Here is a 26,596-nt window from a genome sequence, read left to right on the forward strand (position 1 = left end):
AGGGCTTTAACAGAATTGATTTTTTACTGGGAGTTAAGAAAAATCCAAACTGGCAGCAGTTATTTAAAGTTATTTTTGTGCTGCCACTGTCATCATCAACATTATAGAAAGGAAGAAGATGAAATTTTATATGTATGAATTGGGTTCTTGTGTTCATATATTTTAAGAGGTGTATATCCAATACAACCAGTTCCTTATTTTGGATACACTTCTCTGGCAGCATCAATATAGTGGACCTCCTCCTGGGATGTGTTTTTCTGATGGTTCTGAATAGTACTCAATAAAAGGGCAGAATGAGGAAGACTTCCTTATGTGCATACACATGTATTTGTTAATGTTTTTCATAAAGGATAATTTCTGTAGAAGCTTACCTAGCTTTAAGGAAAAGGCACTGGGAAAGAAATTACCAGCTTGGTATTCCTGAACATCCTCTATCAATAGTGTCTTTCTCAACTATATATGACCTCCCAGATTCTATGTTCTTTGAAGCAGAAATTTGGATCCCAGTTTTTAGTGACACCAAATGATTCCAGCAAGCAGCTGGATGTAGGAAAGCCACTGTTTGGAGAATTGCCAGCTCTGACAAAGCAACACTGTGTTGCTACTTTGCCCATGAAATTGGCAGAATGATGAGGTCCAGGCGTGATAAGCAGAACTTTGCTACAGTCAGCTCATTTCCTTGAGTGGCTGTGATTGCTGGCAGGATGCAGGCCTCAGACAGCCCTGGGAGTGTGGTATGATACGGCCAGAGAGGCTCTGAGAGGTTCTGGCTCGTCAGGCAAGAACCCAAGTGTTAAAACATTATGTGTAGCTTTGCACTTGTTATTTGTGAGCTATTATCTTTGTGTGTAGCCAAAGCACGAGGATGTAAAACCTCATCTGTTTTTTTCATACCATATAGCTGTGAGCTGATAATGTATGCTATCTATAGGATTCAGAGGAACCTGATGTTGTGGTTGTCATTTTTTTAATCACTTGGATCAATCACTTCAGTCTGTCCAAATAATGGCTTTTCTTCAGCTGAGTCTGTTGAATGGAATTTCCATTTTCATTGTGGGCTCTCAGTCGAGACTTTTCTCATACTTTTATTCCTATGGGTTTTTTTCACTATGTATGGAGAGATGGCATTTTCTCTCACAGAAAGTTTTGTGCCAAGTCATTATAAAGACTCCCATTTTTAATGTGAAAAATAGCTCTGGATAAAAATCTGTTGTTGATTTATTCCCTTGTCTTGTTTTTGGCTCCTATCTCTGACTAGAGCAATAGGCTTGTTTAGTGCAGTTTTCTTCGATTTTTTAAAACAGACAAGTGGTGCTGGTATTGTCTAATTTTAATTTTGCTCTGTAACTTTGCATTGATTATGACCAACATATAAAATGTGTTTTGACTCAATTAAGCTTTCAGTTCAAATTTTTGGGTTTGTTTGGGTTTTTTTTTTAACCCATGGAAAGAAATCATAATAACAGAATTTCAGACTCGGTAGGGAGTTTAATTATTTTTGTCTTATTTGGTAATTTATTCACCAGTTGGAGTCTTTTCTGCAAAGAATCTTAATTGAAATACTGCCTAATTTCCTAGCTGGAATTTAGAAAATGAAATATGTACCAGGGAAGAGCAGGAAAAACAAAAAAGATTGATTTTAGGTAAACACTTGTCAAGTAATGTGATCAAAGGACATGTATTGGAATTTCGATTCTTCCATCAGCTTTAGTTTTATTTGTGGCAGTATACAGAGGAATGAAAGGGCAAACTGAGCTTCCCAGATTTGCTGAGAATATTTCAGCAGGTTCTCTCATTTATTTTGTTCCACGGGTGTCATCTGCAGGCTTCGAGGGGTGCCATCTTGTAGCCATGCCTTGCTCCAGTGTCCAGTGGGAGAGATAAAGATAGAAAATGGCAACAATCTGAGCCCTGTGGTCCTGCTCCTGTTCCCACCATCCAGGTGGAGCAGGAGCCACTAAATCTCCCTCCCCTCTAAACCCAGTCTTCCTGCCAGCTTTTTACCTGTTTGGCTGCCCACCGAGGTGGACCATGACAGCCTAACTTAAACAACAGGGGTACTGGGGCAGTAGCACCGAAAGCCTTGCTAAATTTGGGATAAATTATGTTCACTGCTCTCCCCAGCTACAAAAATTCAGTCATTTCATCATAAAAGGAAACCATATTGATCAGGCATGACTTACCCTTTACAGGCCCATTCCAGTCCCCAGCCATCACACTGGCTGTGGGCCCAGCAATGTGGTTTCAAGGACTGAAATCAGGCTGACTTGTTAACAGTTCTCTGGGTTGATCTTTCATAAATTGCTCCCAAATCTCAGGTAACTCAGTCCTCAATAACTGAAAGTGAAACATGTCAACAAATGTGCTTACTGATGTTTTGGTTTTTATAAGGGAATATTAAAAAAGATTTCTCGATGCAATATTTTTACCATCTCCTTCTGAAAATGATGCTGTTTTAAATGCACTGTACAGGATAATATATGATAATCTTGGGGGTAATTGGGAATTCTCTCTCCATTACTTTTACCTGTGGGATATGCAACCAGGTGCTTTTATTTGGCCAGGTATTCATTATAAACATATACAATACTTTTGCATTTATTCATTCTGCTGTGCTTTGCCTTTGTTCTTTAGTCTAGCAAAGGGCTTTCAAGTAATATCCTGATCTCAGAGGAAGGTGTCAGTCTCTGCAGTAGCTGTTCCTCAAGCACTTGGGTTTGTTAGAATTTTCAGAAGCAAATACTTTTAATGAGAAAAGTGAATTGATTTTGTATCCTGTTTCTGATACATGCATTTTCTTAACTTGTGTTGCTGTAGCTATATTCTTGCTGCAATATTACTAGTCCGTGCTTGAATCAAGGCCTTTAAAAGGTAATTTGGAGAAGGTTTAATTTATTTCTCCATAGTTTTAATGAATTTATGCAACTCTGAGTGAAAATAAAAGGTTTTTACGTATCAGTGTGTTTGCGAGAGGGCACAAAAAGCTTCCTTCTGGTATTTAAACTGCAATCAATTTCTTGTTGCTGACTGAAGTTCAAGCTCTTCATCAAGGGGATGACAAATGGACATGTTCTTAGCATTCATTTGCAGCATGTTGGTCAAGCTGTGAATCAGTTTCTGAGGAGCTGAAGGATGGCTCAGCATTTTGTATTTCAAGTAGCTCATTTTCTACATCCACGCATTGTGTTCATGGCATGAGATGATGATGGGGAAAGTGACAAATTCTAAGAATAAACAAGTATCTTTAACATCTCATCCTGGAAGTTTCTCTGCTTCTACTGTTGCAGTGTGTTCTAGATAAGAGCACGGGTTCTTCTGCCTTAGTTGTATTATCTTGTGTCCTTAAGAGGAGTGAGTCTTATGCTGTAAGATGCACACCAGGAGAAGATCCAGTTCAGTGCAGCGATCTAAGCAGTTACTTGGGCTCTCGCACACAGCACTTTGTGATGGTCTGAATCCCTGTATGTCTGTTGCAGAAAAGCCACAGGCTTATTCTACTTCAAACCACATTTCAAGTGGCAAATAACTTTATTGCAATTCTTCTTAGGCCAGTGAGCCTTAAGATCTGCTTTTTAAAAAATTCTTCCTGAGTTTTCAGTGCCATATGGTGCAGTAACATTTTTTGACCTGATCTTGAAATCAGCTGACTTGATTTGAAATCAGCCCAAATATGTCAGTGGTGGTGAAGAAGAAATTCAGAGAGAGAATTCCATTACATGCTTCTGGTTTTTACTGTCTTGAACTTCTACTTGAGGATTTAAGTCACTTGTGAAAAATTAATTAAAACTGTTATTTCTGATACATCTTAAAGAATAAGTCTCTGAGATAGTAGAATAGGAAATATTTGGGTTGTTGGTTTGGGGCACAAGATCTTGTTGTTGGGAACATTTAAGAGTAGAAACATAGTATGTCATGATAATGCTTTTGTAAGGATCGTGTGTTGTAACTCTGGGTTCTGTCTCCAAAACTGTCTCAGGCATGAATGATAAAATTGCAGTAAAGTTATGTTGCTATAAATTAGTATTAATTCTTTAATACAACCCAGTATACAAATATTACTCAGCTATAATGCTACTTGGGCAGCCAATTCAATGCTTTGTCCTTCATATTCTTCTCATGTTTGGATAAGGAAGAAATCTAGAAACACACTTGCTATAGGTCACAATCTGATCTCAGTTATTTTGGCGTAAAACTGGAATAAATCTTGTTTGTACAAACAGAATTACTGAAATTTTGTATTGCTGTGAGTTGAATTTCACCAAAAATTCTTACTAAAGATTGAAAGGCATTAAATAAAATAAGTAGGTCACACAAGTGAGACGATACTGCCCCTTATCTTTAAACAATATTCTAATTTGACTCTAGTGCACTGAAAAGAAATGAATACTGTATGTGCTCCCATGTGAGCTGTCAGAAAGATAAAACTGAATATTCTCTAAATCAGCTTTTCCATGGACAACTGCTTCATCATCATTAGTATGTATATTCTTGTTAATATCTAGGCCACCCAGTTATGAGATCCTAGACTGCAGCTTTTCATAATTTACAACTACTATCATTTTCAGCAGGATGGTATGCATGACCTATCACAGAATGAACACTTGATATATCTCTCTGTGTCTTCTCAAAGTGTTATTTTGAAATAAGGGCTAAGAATAAATGCATACATCTGTTGAGGAAGTTGCATTTCTGCACAGTGTGGTGATCCTTGCCAACTGCTCTGCTGTGTATGAGAGGACCGGTCACTGGAGGTGTCTGACAGTTTGGAATTAAGACAGTTTGGCAGATGAGGGCAGACACAGGAACCTTCTAGACCAATATGCAAGAGCTGGGATCTGAATATAAATAAATTAAAAATTCTGTAACTCCCCAGGGGTATAAATGAGAGTGGAGTAGAAATGACTGTAGCCAGGCTTGCAGGCTGAAGCTGGGGAGCCAGTATAGAGGTGACTGTTGTAAACACAAGGGACCTATGCAAAGAATAATTTAGAAATATATAAGATACAGTGCTGGTCTGACTGCAGTGACAGCCACTGTGAATGGGGGATTCAGCTCATTGTTCAATGCCAGGCAGAATTTGAGATAGAGATTTCTGGGATGGGATTGGCTGCTGAAATTTTCATTATATTCAAAATCCCAAGTGATTCCTTTTATTCCAAAAATTTCTATCATCCATTTTCCATAGTAATAAGGATTGCTACTTATTTGCCTTAATAATTCCATTATTATCTATAACTGTCAAGGAAAGCAGGAGGTAGGGTGGGGGTAAATGAAAACCAGCCAAGCAGTAACAGTAAATGCTGCTTATTAAGAAGCACTTTCTCTAGTGGCATCTCTGGAGACATCTTGATGAAGTTTTTGTGGTGAAAGAACTTTTCTGTAAGTGAAATAAAACCAAATTATGCTGTTGCTCAAACCAGCAGCACATCCCACTTTTGTGTAACTGAGCTTGTTTATTGGTAAAGCAGAGTAACATGTCCAAGAAAAGGTGAAACCTCTTTGCATTCCATTGGCTGACATAAAATGTATGAGAATAGAAAAAAGTAGATGTTCCTAAGCAGGTTTTTGGAAAAAAAAGAAAACGAGTTAATCTCTGGAGTTTCAAGTGAGTCAAAGCACTAGTCTGGAGAAAAGCATGTCAAATTTGAAACTAAAATTAAACTTTCCAGCTCTGTGTTTATCACCATTAGCCAATATGCACTTTCTAGGCTAAACTGTTGAAATCATGATGGAAATATTCTATAGAATATTACAATTTTAAAAGGATTTTTGAAAAATCAGGCTTTGTGTAGATGATTATTTCAAACTCTTACATTCCTCAAATTTCTTGATACAACCTGCTTGAAGGTCTCTTGGTGTCATTTCTGGTTAGGTGCCATCATCCTGTGTTAAACAGCTTGTTCTAAAGCACAGCTATTCTTAAATAAACATATTGAGCTTCATGGGATGAGTCAAATACACTCATGAGACAGAACGTTCTGTTACTGAGTCACAGCTGAAGAAGACATGAGGATGGTTAATACAAAAACCTTAATTGTTAGAATTCTGCAAAACATGAAATAAAGAAGCTGTGACACTGGTTTGAGAAATAATTCTGTTTTCAGCACAGCCTCAACTGTAAATGCTGTTCAGGTTACGGGATGGCACATTCCTTTGGAGCAAGCACTTCCATTCAGGACACAAAACTCTCTTTTATTCTGAAAGTGACCAGGATCTGTCAGTTTTATTCTTTTCACAGCATTTTGCTCCTTAATGATTTTTCTTCATTGTATGGATATGTTTATGTAGTTACACTACTAATCTTCAGCCTCAGCATCCCACGTATATGCACTTTTCCATGGATTTGGTCTCTCCTGGCTGATGCTGGTTTTAGTATTTACTTTACACAGAAGTGCATCCATAATTTTTTCTCTTTTATTTTTTTGGGGGTTTTTTTGGGTTTTTTTTTTGTTTGTTTTTTTTTGTGGTGGCTGCAGTTCTCTCATATGCTGGTGGTGTTTGCACCGTTCCCACCAGGCAGGAATCAGTCTCTTCGATGCAATAAGGTGTGTGCATACAGCTTGTGAGCCAATCATCAAATAACATTCTGTCACTTTGAGACAGAGCTACAGCAATGTTAGAGGTGTGTTCAACAATTGAGCACTTCAGTCAGGAGCACAAGGAGAGCTGGCCTAGGACTCCTGGTACATTGGCAGCTGATCTCAGAGAGGTTATAGAGAGAGCTATGGAGAAACAGAATTACATCAAGGACAACAGCTATACTGTTCCTAGCAAGCTCTTCCACCTTCCTTACCATCCTCAGCAATTTCAAAAACATTGCTGTCTCTTGAAAAGCCATCATTTTCTTCCTGTGTGAACATTTAGTAGTAGGACTGATAGATTATTTTTAAAGACACCATCATGATTTTAATTATGTATATTGTACCTTAGGATAGTCAGACACTACAGCCTCTGAGTTTTCAATCTATTTACAAACTCTGATTTTCTGCGGCATATTTTCTCCTGCAAGTCTCATCTGTTGAAGTAATTTTTTTCCCTGATCATTAAATGTATTGTATGTTCACAGAAAGCAATCCTAGAATGTGTCAGCAAGAAAATAAAGAGGAAAATTGTTACAGAAACATCTAGTAAGTAAACCAAGCTCAAATGCATTGAATCAGCAGTAATATCAAACACAAAAACAAAATAGTTATCAGACACGGAACTACTATTGTTATTGGGTTCGCTCCTTAATTATGTGCAATCTGCCTAATTACCTGTGCTTTTCCATGAAATGTATACTTCCACAGGAGTGTATGAGGTAAATCATGTTCATTCCTGGTTAGTGTTCAGCCACATCAGCACTGGCAGGTGCTTTTCTAGCACTGAAGAGGCAGTTCCTGCACCAGGAGGCTGTTCCATGTATGCATGAGCACTATCTGCTATCTGCTCGCCACCTTGAAAGATGCATTTAAAAGATGGTTTCCAAAGGTACTGGGCATGAAGGTGTTCATGAACTGTGTGTGAGTCCTCGGTCAGTGTGTACAGAGCTAGCAGGAGCTGAGAGAGGAAAATAGCCTCTGCATGAAGAGAGCTGAAGGGTGGAAAATGTGGGAGTGCAGAGAATGGATGTGTTCTCCCAGTTCTGCTCCCTTCTAGAGAAACGCAGGTAGCGTGGAAGGGTGTGTGAAATGAATGTGCTGGGTCAAGAGTGGATTTATCCTCTTGGTGGGAACTGATTGCCATGATACCTTTTTTGAAAGGCTGATGCCTTCAGATGAGACTGAAACTGCAAACAGGCTCTTCTCAATTATCCCCTTCAGGTAGGTGAGGGCTGAATCTCAATCCAATCACCTGCTCCTTCAACCAGGAGCCCGTTCTTATTCTGAGTAGTCCCTCTGACTTTGGAGAAGCTATTGATGTTGTGATACAGGAGAAAAGTTTGGCTTATTTTTCATGAACTTTACAGCACAATGAAAGATTTGGCAGGAGCAGAACTGTAATATTTAGTGTAAAATGTAGGTGTTTAGTGTAAAATATCTGTTTTGTGAATGCTTTGCCCAGTGACATCTGAGAATTTCAGAGCTGTTACTTTCACTCAAATATTCCTCTTCGTAGTTAGTTCATATGATGGTAGATGTACCGAGCATAAAGCCTTCATATGTGATTATTATATTTTGAATTATGAAATTTACTCCCACTACATTTTCAAGGCATTTTGCAATGCAGTATTCTCTAGCTTTTATGGAGGCTAACAAAAGAAAAGTGAGTTCTCACAAAACCAATAGTCACTGCTTTCTCTGATCTGCATTTTTTGAGAATACAAATTTTGTGGCTTTTTATTTAAAGGAAAGGGACATGTATTTCTATTAAAAAATGCTCTAGGGCGTGTTACTGTGTCCCACAGCCGTAGGGAGGGGGAGAGAAGATCCAGCAGGCAGGAATTGTGCAGCAAGATTGATTTATTTAATTATTTTACAAACTCTTTTATAGGCTTTTTTCTTCATCGTCTAATTGGACAAGGATCAGCCACCCCTTGGGGGTGTTTGGCTAAAATCCTAAAACATCCATTGTCAAAGTATTTTTCTACTATACTATAAACAAGACTTTTCAAGGTTGCAGATGTTTCATTGTTTACAGAACTCTGCTGCCTCTTCTGTGAGAGAGAAAAGTCTCTCACAGGCTTAGAAAATAGCAAGAAAATCCTTCCTAGCAGCATTTTTGTATCTACATATTTCCTACGTGATTTTTGTGTTAACATAGAAGTTTTTTCACCAGATCTCTACAGAAAAGGTAATATACTCTACGAATCAGCAACGTAAACATCTTGCCGTGAAAGAGCAGTAAGACTGTGCTGTTGAGAAGTTGGAGTTGCAGTTTGCATTTCCAGGACCATTTAGACCAGGAAATGGTAGCGCTGCTCTCTTTGCTTTACCTAAATGAGGTTGCAGAGTACCACACACATTTCCTGGTGTGTTTTTGAAGCTCCCAGTGATGACGGCCCAGGATTCCTTTGGGGACATCCAAACCTTTTAACCTGCCTTTCTCTTTTGTTGGTGTTGATTAAAACTTAACTGTCCCTCAACAGCTTTTAAAGTTGCTATTAGATAGAGTTTAAGTGCCTGTAACTCAGGGTTTAAAACCCACAATAATCTAAGGATCAGCTGGGAAGGAAGAAATATGACTTGACCAATTAAATAAACATGAAAGACTTTCCCAGAAAACACAACCCCAGCACAAATCCAGGCAACTTTACTGAAGCTATTTCCAGACCAGAAAGCTGTGTCCCTCTCTTTTAGTCTGATGATCTCCCTGTATGCAGATTCTGTTCTGCAAAACTCCACAACTTAAACATTGTTTAGAAGCAGCAATTGAGTATGACTGTTAATACCTAGATTTTTGTTCAAGTAACGTAAAATTGGGGTGTTTTTCGTTCTAGGGCACCCATCTAATTAGGGCACACTCAGTGCATGTGAGAACAGAGAAATGCTGGTATTTATTTGCCATTTCTCTGTCTCACTGAATTTCCCAGCAGTATAGCTTAATGTTTTTAGGGTCTGTAAAGATATGTGAGAATACCTGAATAACTTGCAGCCATTGAAAATTTGATTTGGACTCAAGACCAAGAGATAAACTGATACTGTAGTTCTCAAAGCGAGTATAAAAGCACTAGGAAATCATGCATGGAGATGGTTTCCTTGGTTGTAGCCAAGAGGAATATATTATTTTAAAAGAAAATAATATAGAAAAGCTAGTAAAGTTAAAATCAAATAATGTGCAGAGATGACTGCTTTCAATCAAAACTTAATGCAGCCTAGAATATTAACTAATGGCAGAAGAGCTACTAATAGACCTTAAAAAACAACCCCAAACCTCACAAAGCTTGGGACTAGAGGCCTGAAATGGCCAATGGGTTTTGAAATGTTATGAGACGCAGATTCCTATAGTCCTGATGGAGACAGTAAGTTTGGAGTCTTATTACAAAAATTGAGGCTGTTTGCTTCAAAGACATGGACAATATAGGTATACTCAAAGTGGAAAACAACTTTTAGGAAGGCAATACAATAATATTACCTTTTTAATATCAACTCTTCAAATTTTTTGGAAATATTTCCTGTACCTCAACGTCCTCCTGCAAGCAGATCTGTATTGTGGACCTGCACAGCCCTTTGCTGAGTCAGGGCAGTTGGTTTATAGATCCAGGCATGGAAGCTTGCATGGCATTGAGATAACACCATCCAAGTTAAATTAGCACCTCCAGCAAAATCAGGATGTTGTTTTGGCCACCTGTAGGCAGACAGCAAATCTGATTACATGTCCCAGACAAAAATAAAATGGATTCTGCTTGAAAACCTGATAAACCACTACTCTCTTATACTGCCACAAGGTAAAACTGTTGCTGCTGACTTGGTTAATTTAATACTATCATTTAAATTATCATCTCTCTAAATTAGCCACCACCTTTTGAAAAAGCAGTCAGGATTTCCTTTTGAATAGTTCGAAAATGTCCTGAGTTCTTTTGATCCGAAATAGGGATAGCAGAAACCATCAAATTCATCAAGCAAAACCACATCTACTGAATTTACATGAGAATGTAGATAATTTTTCATTTTCCTGCATGATAAGCTGATTCTTAAATGAATAATTATTTGTCCTTTGCCCTTATCATTTAGCACAGCTAGGAAACTGGATTATTGATGAGGAAAGATAAGATAATGTAATTGCCCTTAAAACACAATGAAATCCTTTAGGACATATTCAGTAAGTGGTATTACATAATGAGTGATTTTGAGAATGGAATTTGAGGCTTTTTGCATTAAATTTACCATGTAGCAGCACTGCTTGTCTGGTAGAGCATATTATCAACAAAAACTCTTAGATGGATTGAATTTAACAATTTTATTAGTAGTATGATATATTCTGAATGGCCTAGGGTCAGTTCTTTATAATGAGCAGTGGTGATTAGAATGTATTTTGCATAATTTTCCATTAGTCCTCAATGGTTTCACTTTATATCCTTTTACAATCAAAAAATCAAACTCATTTGGCTGAACAAATGTTCCGTTAGTTTTTATAGACTTACAAAGGCTTGTGGAGAGACTTACACAGTAGGTGTCAGAGTGTTAATTGCTAACAAACCTTCAACAATAGGAGATCCTCAGCTCTTCATGTAAGGGTTTTAATAATAAAATGTTTCTGAGGGAAGCAAATACTTGAGGTTCAGGGTGTTTATGTAAAGATTACAGAGTTAACTCTGATTTTGAGGGTGTGTCTTGACTATTGTGACAGCAGACTGCTCTCTGTAGAAGAAAGCTCACCAGGCAATCTAAGTCTGATCTACCGATGATATAAAAACCACCTTATACTGTTAAAAAATACTTTTATGCTACTGATCCTTTCACAACCTCCTCAGAAATCAAATGTAACCAGCAATTATATAAACCCTGTCAGATCCATGCCTTAGCAGGGTTGGAGCAGCCCTGTCTTAGCAGCATCTACAGAGAGCAAAGCAGGAAAAGTCATTTTCCAAAGCAGAGTATCTTCCCTCGTCGTCACAGGGAGCCCATGCACAGCGTGCTATGTGCTATGCACAGTTTGGTGAGGGAATCAAAATAAATTGACTGCTAAGAACTATGCATCCCACATTGACCCACCTGAACTGAACTAAGTCCCTTAAGCCACATAAATTCGTGGGATGAGTTAGAAAGAGAAATGGGAGAGAGATTTCAGCCCCGTAAGAAATTTAAGGGCCTGTTTCTCATTGTTTTTCTTCTTGCTGAATCCTCATTTCATATTTTTGGTTTATAATGATTCTTTTAAAGTTTTGTACCTTCATTATTTATTTTTATCTCACTGTCAGTCACCTGTAATTCCCATTGAATTATCCTCTGTTCTCTGCTGACTGCCACGTTCTACTGCTGATTTGTGGACACAAGGTATACCTTGATAATTTGTAATTCACATGAGTTTATGATATTTGGTTTAGCTTTGTTTTCTCCATAACCTGCAATTTGTAAAAATGATGGAAATTATTTCTTTCTACTGTTTTAAGCATGCATTTTAATTTCCCCAAATGCTTAAATTAAAAAAAAAAAATAGGTTTTATGGAATGTTCTGCAGAAAATTAAGATTCCCTCGTGCACAGAACTCAAGTACATTTTGTTTTTCCAAGACAAAAAAATTAAATGAGAATTTTATATGGAAGTAAATTGACATATCAAACCTGTTAATTTATTGCTGATTTGATACAAATAAAAAACAGGTTTGGATTTTTCTTTAAGCGGGGATTGGAAAATCTCTGAACAACCATTCTGGCTTGACAGAGAATCTCAGAAGAGTAGCTTTGCTACAAATTAAAGAAAACTTCCATTTACCTTGCAAAATGCTCTAACTCATTATGTTTTGGGATTCAGCCTAATGTTTCTACAAATTAAAATGATGAATTCCTATCAAAGGGAAATAAAAAGGTTAATTGTAATGTGCATTCCTCTTTCTTCTTTTATAACCAATTTATTACTGGGCTATATCTATGTCAGAAGTGAATCTTGAACATCTCGATACTAGTCTTTGAAAAACTGCAGTCATTGATAAGCCCTACTGTTCATTATAAAATTGAGGAGTTTTTAATTTGAAAAATTGCAAAGAGACTTCCTAGCAGTTCTGAACTGAATCTTAATGCTCTTATTGTGGGAATCAGCAGCATTGCTTTTGATGCATCTCATTAATAACAAAGAGCCTCGTTCCTGTTATTAAAATACTTTTGCACATTCTGTACTGATCATTTTTCAGTTTTTACAGTTTGTTGCTTGCATAACTCCCTAGGGACATTGTATGTGTAGATTGTTCTCCGAGTATGTACAACTGAATAATAATATTAAAAACTAATAACTTCCTTCGAGTGCACTGCAGAATTAAGAGAGGAGAACAGTTTTAAGCCTTTAATATAATGAAAAATTATATTGGGGCTTTCATGTTGTTTTGCTTATGCTTCAGTTATTGCTTTCATTAAAGTTTTAATTTCCAGAGATATTGCTTTGATAAAATTACATCTTTGGTTAGTATCTGTGTTCACGCTGAAAATTATGGGCCTTTTCTGTCATTTATTGCCATCTCTTTTCTGTTTTAGTTACTTTCCCTAATGCATACAAATAATAGAGCGAAATTGAATTAAAATACTTCATCTATATAATCAGGGAAAATTGTGTGAGGACAGAGATTATAATCTTCAAACTGAAGCACTACAGTAAAAGAAGAGCCAGTTAGATCTTTGGTTTTTTCATAATAGTGCTCTGTTTTTCCATTGATGCAATGAGTGCAAGTATTAAAATACAATTGATGGGGAGAATACTGTTAGAGGTTTTACTGTACTTTTAAAGAAGAATCTAATTCTCCAATTACAGTTGTTCTGTAAGATAGTTGTGATCATTATCCTAAGTGATGCAGATGAGATCCCTGAAACCAGGGGAGGTTGGATCAAAACCTCCGTTTGCTGAAGTACTGGAGACACAGAGTAATTGAAACAAAAGGTGGTGGTGACCAATATATGCAGTATGAGTGAGGTGGAAAGAGTTCAGACCATCCCAAACAGATCTCAGTAAAATATTTCTTTGTATTGTGTGGTGTTACTTATAAAGATTAAAGCAATGGATGTATCATTTATGAAGATAAAATGATACAGCATGTGAGGAAAAATGTAATTGCCTGTTTTGGTCAGTTGTCATGACTGATTTAGTAAAACATTTTTTGCCATAAACTTCCTATTATGATAATATTTCTCCTGAGAAATGAAACAGCATTCCTGCAGGCACCTGCATGAGCTGATCCTCAGGGCATGTTGAGTTTCAGGGACCCTCAGTGCTGGGCTATTTTGGAGCTTATTTTTATGTCACTGTAATTATGGCATTGGCCTGGTACCACACTTGAAGGGCTCCAGCTGGCTGATGTTCAGAGCAAAGTGTACCATATAGATATCTTAGGGTTCCTCAGTTTCTTCTAAATGATGATTAAGACAGTATCAGATATGTAGAAGTACAGCTGAAGGAGTGAAGTAAAGAAGGAACTTGGTATTTGTAAAAGAATGAGTTGATAAAATTTAATCTGGTAAACTCTTCACAAACCAGATATGATTTCATTTTTTGCCACTTGTGTTCCCAGTGAAGAATTGTAATAATTATAGTACATTAAAGCTTAGTTCTTACCCTAGTTTCCTTTTTTTAAAACCTCACTTTAAGTTTCATGATCACACCTGTTCTTTTTTTCACAGGAAGAAGGGCTGGCTTTCTCTGGTAAAGGCCTTAATGAGCTGAAAAAAAAGACAGATTCTGGGAAGTAAAGAAAGTGAAACAGTGAATTGATCCTTACTAGTGTTGTGGCTTAAAGACAAAGTTTTCATTGCAGTCACAAAAGTGAGGGAGAGATTATCTTGTATGGATATCCATGCTGCATGATTTTGGATAGCAGCAGCTAAATTAAACTGAAACAGCCAGATTTAATCTGGTTATCATGTACTAAGTGTATAGTGAGAGTGTTGTGAGAGGAGTGCATTGGGAAATCTCTTACAAGCAGGGCTGAATATGCCAATGCCACTGAAAATTCCAGTTCTCTCTGTTAGGCTGGTGTTGACCCTTGCTACTCTTTCTAATTCAGGTGACACCAGACGTGCCCTGCTGAAGTTCCCTGCAGCATTCAGGGTCTGTCTGCTGGTAGCAGCTGCACTGGTGGCATGAGCAGTAGAAGCTAATCTTACTCTGAACATGTCTAATCTAAAATCTCCATCTCTCTGTCTTCATTAGCAACATCCACTTGATCCTGTAGTTATGGTTACGGTGTTGTATTAAATGTAGGAACTAATTTGGTTTGGAAAAACATTCACACCAGTTTATATCATGTTGAAAGACCCAGTGTATGATAAATCATCCTATATTAAAAACTTCTCCCCTTATCAAAAAGATAAAAACCCAGTACAAGCTGTATGGAAGAGTGCTCTCAAATAAATGATTTCAAGGGGGATGTTATTCAAGAGAAATTAAATGTTTGAGTGCTGTGCCTTTGAGATGAATAAAAATTGCTTCATGTGTTGCTGCTTTATAGAGAAAAGACTCGGATTTCCAAAGGATTCTGAGAGATCAGGACTCTATCTTCCATTTCTAGCTTTTATACTTCTTTTGAAAACTAGGTCAAAGTGCTTATTGCTATTACTGTCACTTAAAAGGGATTTGCTTCAATATTCATCCTAGTGGGCTTTGGAGAAACTTCATCCTGCTCATTGCAGCAGGGATTCAGATTTAGGACCTGGCTGTTGTCTTTATATCACTAACTGTAAAAATTGAGGATGGTGGTAGGAGATGGTTCCATGCAACATGGAGAGCACTACAAAAGGGAGCCTTGTCCATTTGGGTTTGTTGAGCCATTGATATTTGGGATAGTTTGCAGGGGAACAACAGATGGAATATTTAGCAATATCCTGTTAAAGCAATGCAATTTCTCCAGTGACTGGTCCACAATACTTGGTTGAGATTACCAACAAAGGTGTTTTTATACTGTTCTCACCTAGATTTGCTGTCCTTCCTTTAGAAGTCCAGGAGAAATGCTGGAGAAAAAAGTATAGATTTCTCTTATTGTATCTGAGATCATGGAGTGGGTGGGAGTTGCCTAAAGCAGAACCAGAAGGCAACATCAAATGGTGCAGAGAAAGCTCTAATTATTGTCCCAAATGGAGCTAAAGAATAAGAGATATTTAATTAAACCCTTACATTTTTTTCTGGTCAGGTTAAGCCTTTGAATATGTGGATGTTGAAATAACATCTAACAATTATGTGTGCATTTCTGAGAATGAGCCATTTGCTAAACAGGCCTCAGGTATCTTTGGAAATCTCTCCATTTTAATATTGGAACTCTGCGAACGGATTTTGTTCTCACTGGGATGATTTTATAATGTTAGTTCTTGCAGATTCAGCGTTAAATCTGTTTCAAATACAAGTACAGGCATTATTCATAACCAGGTCAAATATTTTGAAAGTTTTATTCTGTAAAGTAGGGTCAAGTTTTATTTCTCTGTATTCTGACTTTTTATTACATTTTCTGGCTGATAAATGCAATTTTCTATTTTGTGCAACAAGTAATTATTATGGTTTTAATTTTGCATCAACCAGTTGAGCTTTACATGATGTTTTTTATTGTAAACAACTGGCTATAGCATTAAACAGTTTGTTTCAGTTATATTAGCAACATCCTGACTGGATATTGTCAAATACTTTTGCTATGTATAAAATAGAGTTGACTTTGTTTAGTAGATGTTCTGTACAAAAAAAAAAAAAAGACAGAATTCTTAATTTCTTGATGTTTAAAAATTTGGCAAAAAGAAAGGAATACTTCAGAGTAAAAGTATGAAACTTCATCTGGTTGCTCAGCATTGTGCACCTGTTGGATTTGTTTAATCTAATGGAAATGATATTGTATGGTGCTGGTAATCTAAACTGATTGATTAGAATCTGATTCTGCAGTAAGAAAAGCAGTCAGCTGAGGGAAGTGATCTTATCAACGTAAATGGATACCTGGAGGGAGAGTTTAAAGAAGATGGACACAGGCCGGTTTTTTGGTGTCCAGTGACAGTTTTTATTCCCCTAATACAGCAAAGACAAGGAGAAATGAAGTGAGTTGAGGAGTTCAGCTGAGAGCCACCAGAATTTTCAAAGCAGGAGCTGCGAGCCTGTGGTGGGAAGGTGAGGGAACAACTTGTCCTACCTGGGGAAGAGATGCCTTCCCCTAAGGGCAGCCCCTCAGTTTCTGCAGGTTTATCTGCAATGCAGCCTAACAGGGTTTAGTTTTCTCTATCAAACAAATTTTCAGACATCTCAGTATGTTTCAAGAGTTAAATTTAGTGCTCTCTAATTGTCTTTTATTTTGAAGCAGCAGATGAGAAGCGAAGTTTTTGGCAGAGCCAACCATTACCTTCTATTTGAGCCTTATTTTTAAAAGGTGCTTGAATGTTCTGTTGAAGAGAAGAATGAAAGTAATCAACACTGAGTTTCAAACAGAACCTTTTGTGCAGTCTTTTAAGCACCACTTATTCCCTGATGTCTTGTTTGTTTACAAAATAGCTTGGATGAAAATGGCATTCCAAAGGCAAGGGTTTATTATGAATACAGGGGAAAATTGTATTTCTCTCCTGTACCTAAGGGCGGTTCAGATATGCAGGTCAACACATGCTCCTGGAGAATATTTTTTATGGTAAATAATCTCCATGTGTGTCCCAGGTTTCAGCTTTATGGACTAGCTGCACACAGAGACCTTGTCAGACACAGGAACACAAGGCCAACAGATGGACTGGAAAAGGGTAAGTTGTGCCTTCTGACTATTGCATTAATCAGTCATCTTCACAGATGAATTTTTTCTATTTGAAAGGCACTTCAAGAAGTAAAGTATTCTTAAAAGATAGTAAGATTTTGATAAAATTTCTCTGGTACCCTATGTTTTAAAAGTGCGTAATCTTCTCTCTATGTAGAGACAGAATTCTGTACTTAGTAAACATGAATAATTAGCTGAGCCCTTCAAACTTTTGAGAGATGAAATCTTGATTTCATTACCTTCTGTTTTGTATAGGTCAAATGGACGTTTGCATAGAACAAGGGAATAAGTTTAAAGGCATAGGAAATTAAAATTTTATGAGTGTCTGCCCACCAGGGTTGATGAATCAGACTGACTTCAAAGAGAAATGAGGTTTTCATGTCATCTGCTGTTTTGAGTTTTTCTAATGTTTAAAGGGGAGGGAGCTTTCATGTATCTCTCTCTCTCATACGCCACATCTGATCCGAAGCCGATCAAAGTCTTTTAGTTAATTTCAGTAGGTCTTCAGTAGATGTTAAAATCAGTTTTACTAATTGCCAGAGGGGAAAGATGGGATTTTGAACCACCTGAAAAGTGTGTAACTTCCATCAAGGTCTTATGGAGATCAACACTGAGCTATGCAGTTGTGCCCCAGTTCCACCAACAGCTGGCAGAGTGAATGGCTTGTGAAGGGACGTAGCTGCAGAAGGACTAAATGAGTTCCATGCTGGTGTTACCTGTGTTGTCTAAGGCCACTTTCTATCAGAATCTGTAGCTGTACAACTGAAGAGTGTCTTCAGCATGTCTTTTTGGCAACGAAAAATCAAATTTTAAATCTTTTAACCCTGTATTAAACCCTTTCTCCTGCAATGAGTATGCCATTTGGTTTCTTTGCTGTCTGAGTCCACACACCACATGATTTTTAGGTTAGCTTATGACAAATGACTGTGTGAACTATAGAAAGTAGAGAGGGCAAGACATAGAGCTCAGGTTTATACAAGCCTGTCATCATGGTAGGAAAGAAGTCTTGCAGTTGAAAAGCCAGTTGCGACTCCCTTCAGCACAAGTGACCCCTCCAGGCTGTCTCTGCTTGTTGTAAGATCAGTCTTTATTTGTCCCAGGGGACAGACATGGTGTGTGTGTTCCAACAGCCGCTCCTATGAGCAACACAAGGCATTGCAAGAAGGGGAAAGTATTTTCTTTGTTGTGGTGGATTAAAAACTTGATCTAGAAAAGAATCAGTTATTAAAAAATACCTTGATGGACATTGGTGGTAAAGGAAGAAGAATACATCCGTATACCGTGTTTTCAGCTATGTGGGTGTTACTTTCTGCTACAACCGAATTTAGAGCATAACTCAATAGCGTCCTTCGACTGTGACTAATAGGGGATCATGTTTACTCAGGACCTCTGCAGCCTCTGTCCAAAGGGATTATAAATGTGCCATCTGTGAGAGGAATTTTGTGATGTATACATATATGTGTCCAGGGAACTGCAAGCATAATAATAATGGTGGCTTTTGCATAGATTCGAGAATATGCTTTCGATGGCAGGGTGACTCTCTGCTGCTGTCAAATTGAAATGAAGTCAAGCCTGATGTCTGGATGACTCTCTGGGCTGTTAACACTTCCCGGAGTTACTGCAACCTGTTCTGGTTTGGAATTTGGAGCAGTTCACAGATGGCTCTACTAGTTGCATGTTAATGATTTCCGGACCCAGGTCTGAATAGGGAGATTCAGATGGAATAGAGATTGTAATTGGAAACAGGTAGATGGAAGTGCTCCTGAATGACACCTACAGAGTATTTTTCATGGTTTTGATTTACTTGTGTCTGTTTCATTGGATACTAAATCTGTTCTCCCATAAAAGATGAATGTAGTTCCTTCCACTTGAAACTATCCCATTGTCACACCATTAAAAAAATTATGTGTAAATATGCAGTATATCAGAATGTTTCAGAGCACAGGTGAAATATCAAAGTAGAATACAAAAGAAAGTGTGCAATAGGGACATAGAAATGGAAAATTAGATAGCATTTAGGGAAATTATTTTTGTTGTTTGGGGTTTGGCTTTTTTATCTGGTTGTTTCTAAAGAAAAGGATTGTTACTATTAGTCACACAGTTAATGTGAAAGTCTGTGGGGTAATAAGGCAAAAGTAACCTGAGGGTTTTTTGCTTTTAGAGCAAAAAAATTTGTTGTGTATATGAAAAAATGAGTCAGAAATTACCAAAGCAATGCTGATGTCAACACAGTGTTCATAAAATCAGGTTCTTTCATTACTGCTCACTTTAGAACAAGACTGCAGATGGAGAAGTTTGGGCACTTTTAAGAGTTTGAAATACATGGTTTGGGTTCTCTTGCTTGACTGCAAGTTCCTTCTGTGATTCTAACACATTATCTCCACTAGCAATGTGATTCCTTCAAGTAGCTGCAGACCAGTTTTGATTTTTTTTATAAAACTACATTAACCAGTTATATGAATTACTGTTTCACTTCCTGCCTAAATCAAGCAGACTTACACCACATCCAGGTGTAGGGAAAACAGGCAGCATTTCAAATAGACCCTCATGCTGCACAATTTAGCCTTAAACACAACAATGTGTCCAAACCCTGGCCGAAATCAAAGGCAGCGATTGATGTAGCTCTCTGTAAGGTCCAGTGCTCTCTGCAGGATCACCAAAAAAAGAATTTTTCTCTTCTCTGAATTCTTATCTTTTCCAAAATAAGGCACACGCACAAAATTTAACGTGAGCAGGCAAAGGACGTACTGAGCTTTGCAAGGCTGCTAAAACGATCATGATCTCTTTCTGTGAACTGTGCTAAAAATAGGCATTATTTTCTCTTAGGTTCATAAAACTTGGTTTCCCATCTCTCTGTGGCTGAGATGGAACATGAATAATGCACATGAGCTCAGAGTCTGCCCTCTCTCTGAACAGTGCAGAGGGGTGGCACCTCTGCTCTAAGGCACAGCTCCTCATCTCCCTCTGCAGCAGAGATGTTCCCATTGTTGTGTGCAGCTTCCCCAGCCTCTCACCTTTCCAGCCAGCCAGAGCTTTGCATTTGATCACCCTGGCAATTTCCACGTTGATAACTTCCACAGCTGAGTTTGTACAGCAGTATTTCCACAGTACAACTCCCCATTCTCATCCTCTCTGAGGATACAACTCATACTGAGTTATATTCTAACCAGATTCAAGTTAACCTGGTTAGACTCCGTGTTTTCCGCTTCTGGAAGCATTTCCCTTTTCTGGTCTAATAGCAGTGCAGTGGGCTGTTAGTGACGGTTACAACAGCCCTTTTCTCCCCTTATATTTAGCAGATCTATTTCCTGAAGAAAACCATGCCAGAAATTACTCTTTAGGCAAATTTTTCCTATTTTAGCCCTGTTACAGTACCTATTCCTACCTTCTTGGAGGGCTGCAGTTCAAGTGGTAACATTTCAGCTGGCTCTCCCCTAAGGGGTTGACACATCATCTGTGGAATCACTGAACAGGTCTAAGAATATCTGTAGCTTCTTTCCAGGCAGATTTCCGTGTTCTGCCACTGCCTAACTCTGCATGTCTTAGTCAGAAGGACTTGAAACTCAGCAGAATTCCTGTGTTCACGCTGCCAGCTGACCACTTCCAAGGACAGTCTGAAGCAGTGGAAGCCCCTGCTTCCATCAGCACATACAGCACACCTCTATGGGCTCCCCACCCCCCACGTTGTTTATCGGATTTTTTGGTTGTTTTTCTGCCACATTTATGGATGTTGTCTGTCATTCTTGTGACTTTTCCTGGTGATAGCAGTAGTGAACAAAAGTTTTGGTATAATCCTGGTTTATAAATCCCAAACCCCCTATCTATCCAGCTCACAGAACTGCTGCACATGGGACTCACTGTTGAGCACCAGCAATTGCTGGCCTTGCTTCACCCCTGTGGAAGCTGGTAGGAAAGCCTCAGAGATGCCTGAGAAATTCATGTCTGGCCCTCTCAGTAAAACCTCCCTTTTTCCACAGGAAATTATTCTTTAACATTAACTATACCGTTTCAGTGGTTGATTTTCTAGGAGCAAAATTTGAAATAGGTGTTTTTATCATGAGTTATCAAAATTTGGATTAGGCTGGAAACATTTACAGCCAATGTTATTGATGCTTATAAAAAGGCAGCTGCTCAGTATCTGAAAAACCTGGATTATGGTATGCAGTGCCTAGCTTTTATTGCCTGACTCTGGAAACGGAACATTATGGGATCACATTCCATGAAACTTTATCAAGTTATAGAAAGAATCAGGGTCAGTCCCAGAGTCCTCAAAGTCATTTGTCTGCTTTATTTACTCCTGCTTTTCACATGGCTGATTGTCCACTCATGACTGGAAATCTGAGTGTTACTGAGTAGCTGAGGACTCTCTCTGGGTATAGTTATTGTGGGTGCCACCTATAAGACCCCAGAAATCCTCCTCACCCCTCCATGACACCGCCCCAAAACTGAACCCAGAAGACCTTTCAAAAATCACTGCAGTTATGGTGATAATTCTTGCGCTTTCAGGTGAGACTGGAATTGTGACTCACATATTGAGAAATAGTGACAAGCTTATCCATTCACAAAGATTAATGAAAAGAAAGACATTGAAAGAAATTTTCTAGTGGAAAGATTTTGCTTCCTTTTCAGGCCAAATAGGAATGTTTTGTCAGCGATGTTTTGTTGCATGTTGAGCAAACAGCATTTGATTATATTGTCTAAGCAGACAGAACAAAGCATTGCCAGACGACTGCTAGCCTTAAGAAGAAAAATTATCCATCTAAAATCCTCCTTTAGGCTGATGCTGCTACTCTCACATGCAGAATTCCTAATCTACATAGTTGTAATTAGAGAGAATATGGTTTTGGTGAGAATGAGACAGGCACAGAAGATCCAGTGTTTGCACGTAGAATACCTGCTGCAAGAGCCACTCAGGGTTGCCCAATCACTTGGTGGAACAGTAAGATTAAAGGAAAGTGCATCCTCAGTGACATTTTAGAAGAACCGTATGATTTTTCACACATGCACCCCAAGCTTAGTTCTACTAAACCCATTTTATGTCCCTCAGTATCTGATGACAGTTGTCTCCTGCTCCAAAAATTAATCAAGAGGCAAACAACTGCAAGGAATGCTTTTGTGTCTTCTGCTTAGTGGAAAGTGAATCACTGAACAGAAATCAGAGTTTTGTTGCAGTCATGCTGTGGCACTGCTCTGTGCATCACAGCCCGTGTGGCAACGCCCAGCTGTGGTCACTGCTCCAGCAGCACTCCCGTGCTTGCCCTCAGCCCGATATTCTCCCTATGTTAATTAGCTGCAGTGGGAACTCAGCAGTGTTAGGTTCATGGTTGGACTGGCTGATCTTCAAGGTCCTTTCCAACCTAAATGAGTCTATGGTTCTGAGAGCCCAGCTGATGTCATCGGCCCCACTCCTTTCCTGAACATTGCCTCAACACTCCTGTAAGTCTTCTGTGGTGTTTTGATGTCACATATGGAGCAAGAATGGGAGTCTTCTCTTAGGAAAGGTGACAATTTGGATTTGTGGCAATCTCTGATAAAATCAGACAGCTGTTTTTCCAGCGGTGTTCATAAGTTACACACTTTTAAATGATGTAAAGAAGATTTGAGGATAACTTAAAACTTTTGGAGCTGTGAAGGGGCTGACCCCCACCCAGTGCAGAGCTGAGATTGTCAAAGCAACACTTGTTTCAAATTCAGTAAATGCTGATGGCTTTGAAATCCACAATCAAAGTCAGTCTTGCCCAGCTCTTTCTGTTTTGTTAGACTGAAATGATACAAGAACACTTTGGGTAAGAAACCATTCAGAAAGAGCACTTTATGTGTTTCTCATTGAATAGGAGTCTTTAGTTATCTACATCAAAACAGCTGCTAGCAACTTTACAAAAAACTCAGTCTTTTTTATTCACTTTTCTCTAATTATATATGAACTGAATTACGATGTATCAACCACATGACATTCTTACTTGATCATCAAAAAGTTTTATCTTTGTCATAATTAGTTTTAAAATCTGTGCTTCTTGTTCTAAAGGGATATTTTAAGCTCCAAAGCTACTTCTCTGAAACTATCAGGATCACTCCTTCACATCTGTGACCTTGTCCTCTTGAGATTTTTCTTAATCCTGTTGCTCTTCCATCAGGCAGTCAAATGCGTGTCTGATTTTGTGTATTTCATCAATATGTCGTTCTCCCAAGTGATTGCTGGCTTTTGGAATAGATGGAAAAGTACTAAAAGCTAAATACTCTGAGAGAGACAGGCACTGCTCATTCTTTGCATCCTTCAAACACTTTAGTGGTTTTTTTGAGAACACTTTTTGTTTGCTTTTTGTGTGAACCAAATCTTTGGAATTTTACCACATTTAATATTAATCCATGTTAGAGCATCTTGTTAGCACTGTCATAGTTACAGACAAGTTTTATTTTAATTTCTGGGTTTGGTGCCTGATGTTTTCGGAAAAATTATCTTGCAGATGGAATTTCCTTCTGTAAATTTTCAGGGCAGAAGTGAAATTGGTTTTATATGTTTCTTTTTATTTACTGTGCTGCCCTTGAGGAAAAAAGTTTTGGATACAACAGACCTGACCTTATCTTTGTAGTCTGATAATCAGGAAACCTTATTTAAAACCGGTCATGATCTTTGTTCTCTGGCTATTGGAATCTTTCAGATGCATGAGGTTCATTTTGGAGAAATTGAATTCATAAGGACTTTTCTGAACATATGATGGAATTGCAGCTTTTTTATGAGTTGTACTTTGAATATGAACCCTTCTTAGCTCCAGGTTTACAGCAAGGGGAGAGGAATGGTATTATTGCTTTTCGTACTAGACCCCATTGTAATGGAGTCAGCAGACAGGTAGGGAAGGGGTCCCAGCGTGAGGTGGGTGAGGAATTTAACAGGAAGGGAGAGGGATAAGAAACAAAAGAGTAAAGAGACTTGGTGGAGAACTACTCTGCAGGTTGATAACAAAAATGGTAATTTGTTTTATCCTTCATGCCTCCAACTCACTCTTTACCCACAAAATCACAGAATCACTGAATGAACTAGGCTGGAAAAGACCTTGGAGATCATCAAGTCCAACCTATGACCTAACATCACTTTATCAACTAAACCATGGCACTGAGTGCCACATCCAGTCTTTCATTTTTAAGCACCTTCAGGGATGCTAAAAAGCAGGAGCACAGGAATTTTCCAGCTGCTGAAGCATTTTGTGAAGTTTTCCTTTTTCATGCTTTAGCTGAGAAACAGTGAAAGATGGTTTCGTAAACTAACTCTCTGTCTTGCACCTGCACAGTCTTGTTTTGGTTCACTGAAGAAAATATTTTGAAATAGGTGTCGAAGCATTCAGCCAATCACTCTGAGAGGTGTATGGTCAAGCACCCAATAATGTCATTTCTCTGTTGCGAATCAAGTTCTATAAACGAGGTGGTAATTAATTAAATAACTCCATTTATCCTGGACCTGAATTCTGTGTCATGATTCTCGCCGTCCCTGGGGACAACAGCGACAACGGTGACTCCACCACCTCCCTGGGCAGCCCATTCCAATGCCCAGCTACTCTTTCTGTAAAGAATTTTTTTCTAATGTCCAGCCTGAATTTCCCCTGGCACAGCTTGAGGCTTTGTCCTCTCATCCTGTTGCTGCTTGCCTGGGAGAAGAGACCGACCCGAGACGTGCCTGACAGTGTGGGCAGTTGCAGAGCCTGGTGCCCATCACTGGCCCTGCCCTGTCTGCCTTGCTGGGGTCCTGCAGGATCACGCCTTTGCTGCTGAGGTCACAACCCTTCTACTTTGCTGTGACTCTGGCTCCTGCCTCACTTTCCCTTACAAAACAGCCTCCTTTTGCTGCTCCTTGGGACTGTCTTCCTTTTTGTAGGTGATTGTATCTGAGGTGCAAAACCAGCAAAAATACCCTGCTGGAGACAACTTCAAATGCATGTGTATTTTTCTTTCTCTGTTTAGTTATTAGCTTATGTTGTGATACAGAGGATTCTAAATTTCAGTTATCTTTGTTTATTGCCTTCTTGCTTTATTTTGCTTCTCCTGCTTTTTCTTTAAGGGAGATGCTGTCTCTGTGTCTGTCTCTTCACTGCCAGCCTGGAAAGCTTTTGAGCAGACTGCAAAAGCAGACAGAGATTTTAAAGGTCTATTAATAGTTTATCCCTCGAATATTTTTTGATACTGCTAATTTAAGAGCATTGAGGAATGTAATTGATGATCAAGAGATTGTTAAACCAGATCAGACGTAGGTTGGATTGCATTTGTATGCCTGTGGTTTATGCTCCCTCTGTTATGGAAGCAGTCACAGAGTTTGGAGTGAAAAAGGAGTGCATAATTTTGTAGTATCAGATGAGCATAGTAATCTTATATTCGGCTGCTAAACAAAATCCTTTTAAAATCTTGTTTGAATTTCGGATTCTGTGTTAGTGAGAAAAGCAGCATCTAATTTGGTAAAAAGAAAAGGTGGTTGAAGACAGCTTCCTCTGCAAAGAAACTGGGGCACTCTAATCTGCATGCACTAGTTTTCCTACATGAGAAATGTATAAAGGATTTTCCACTTTTTGAACTGTCACTTAGATCCACACTGAAACATTTTGGCAGTCACTTCCTGTATAGTTCGTCATATGTCTCCTTGATGTTTTCTCACTCTGTGGAGGAAGGAGGTGAGTGAGGAGGAACTAACAAATGATAATCTAAAAAAAAATTCTCAGTGTATGTAATTTAGAAATGTCGCATACACCTTGCAAAGAGTATGAGGCCTTCTAAGTCAGGATCCTGTGAGGCAGTGTGGGTGGCAGTGGAGATTCTGCCACTGCTATATAAATGTACTTGCAAGGAAGAATTTGTATTGATTGTAATCATTCTCTGAAAAGAAAAAAAAATGAAAATAAGCTTTTGAGGCTGAATATAAGTAACAGGAATGCCAGTCTGTTGATGCTTCTGAGTGATACCCCTGAAGGACAAAATATAGAGCAGAAAGCTGCCAGGAAAGGACATCACTGAGGTACCTTAAGTTGGCAAAGTTGTTCTTATGCCACCTCCTCCCCTATGAAACCCTGTCAGGGACACCAGAGTGTATGTGCAGAGTGGTTCCTGTCAGTGTTACTGTGTGCTCCCAATAATGTTAGTTACTGATGCAGTTTCTGAAAGACCAGCTGGCATTGACTGATTTGTAGAGGAAGCTAAAGTTCCCTATGGATCTCATCTTTATTTCCATTTTTTACAGACTAATGCAGTTACCAAATAATGGTCACAGAATGGGTCAGAACTGCTTAAAACT

The sequence above is a fragment of the Corvus hawaiiensis genome, chromosome 9 (assembly GCF_020740725.1).
Source record: "Corvus hawaiiensis isolate bCorHaw1 chromosome 9, bCorHaw1.pri.cur, whole genome shotgun sequence".
NCBI lineage: Eukaryota > Metazoa > Chordata > Aves > Passeriformes > Corvidae > Corvus > Corvus hawaiiensis.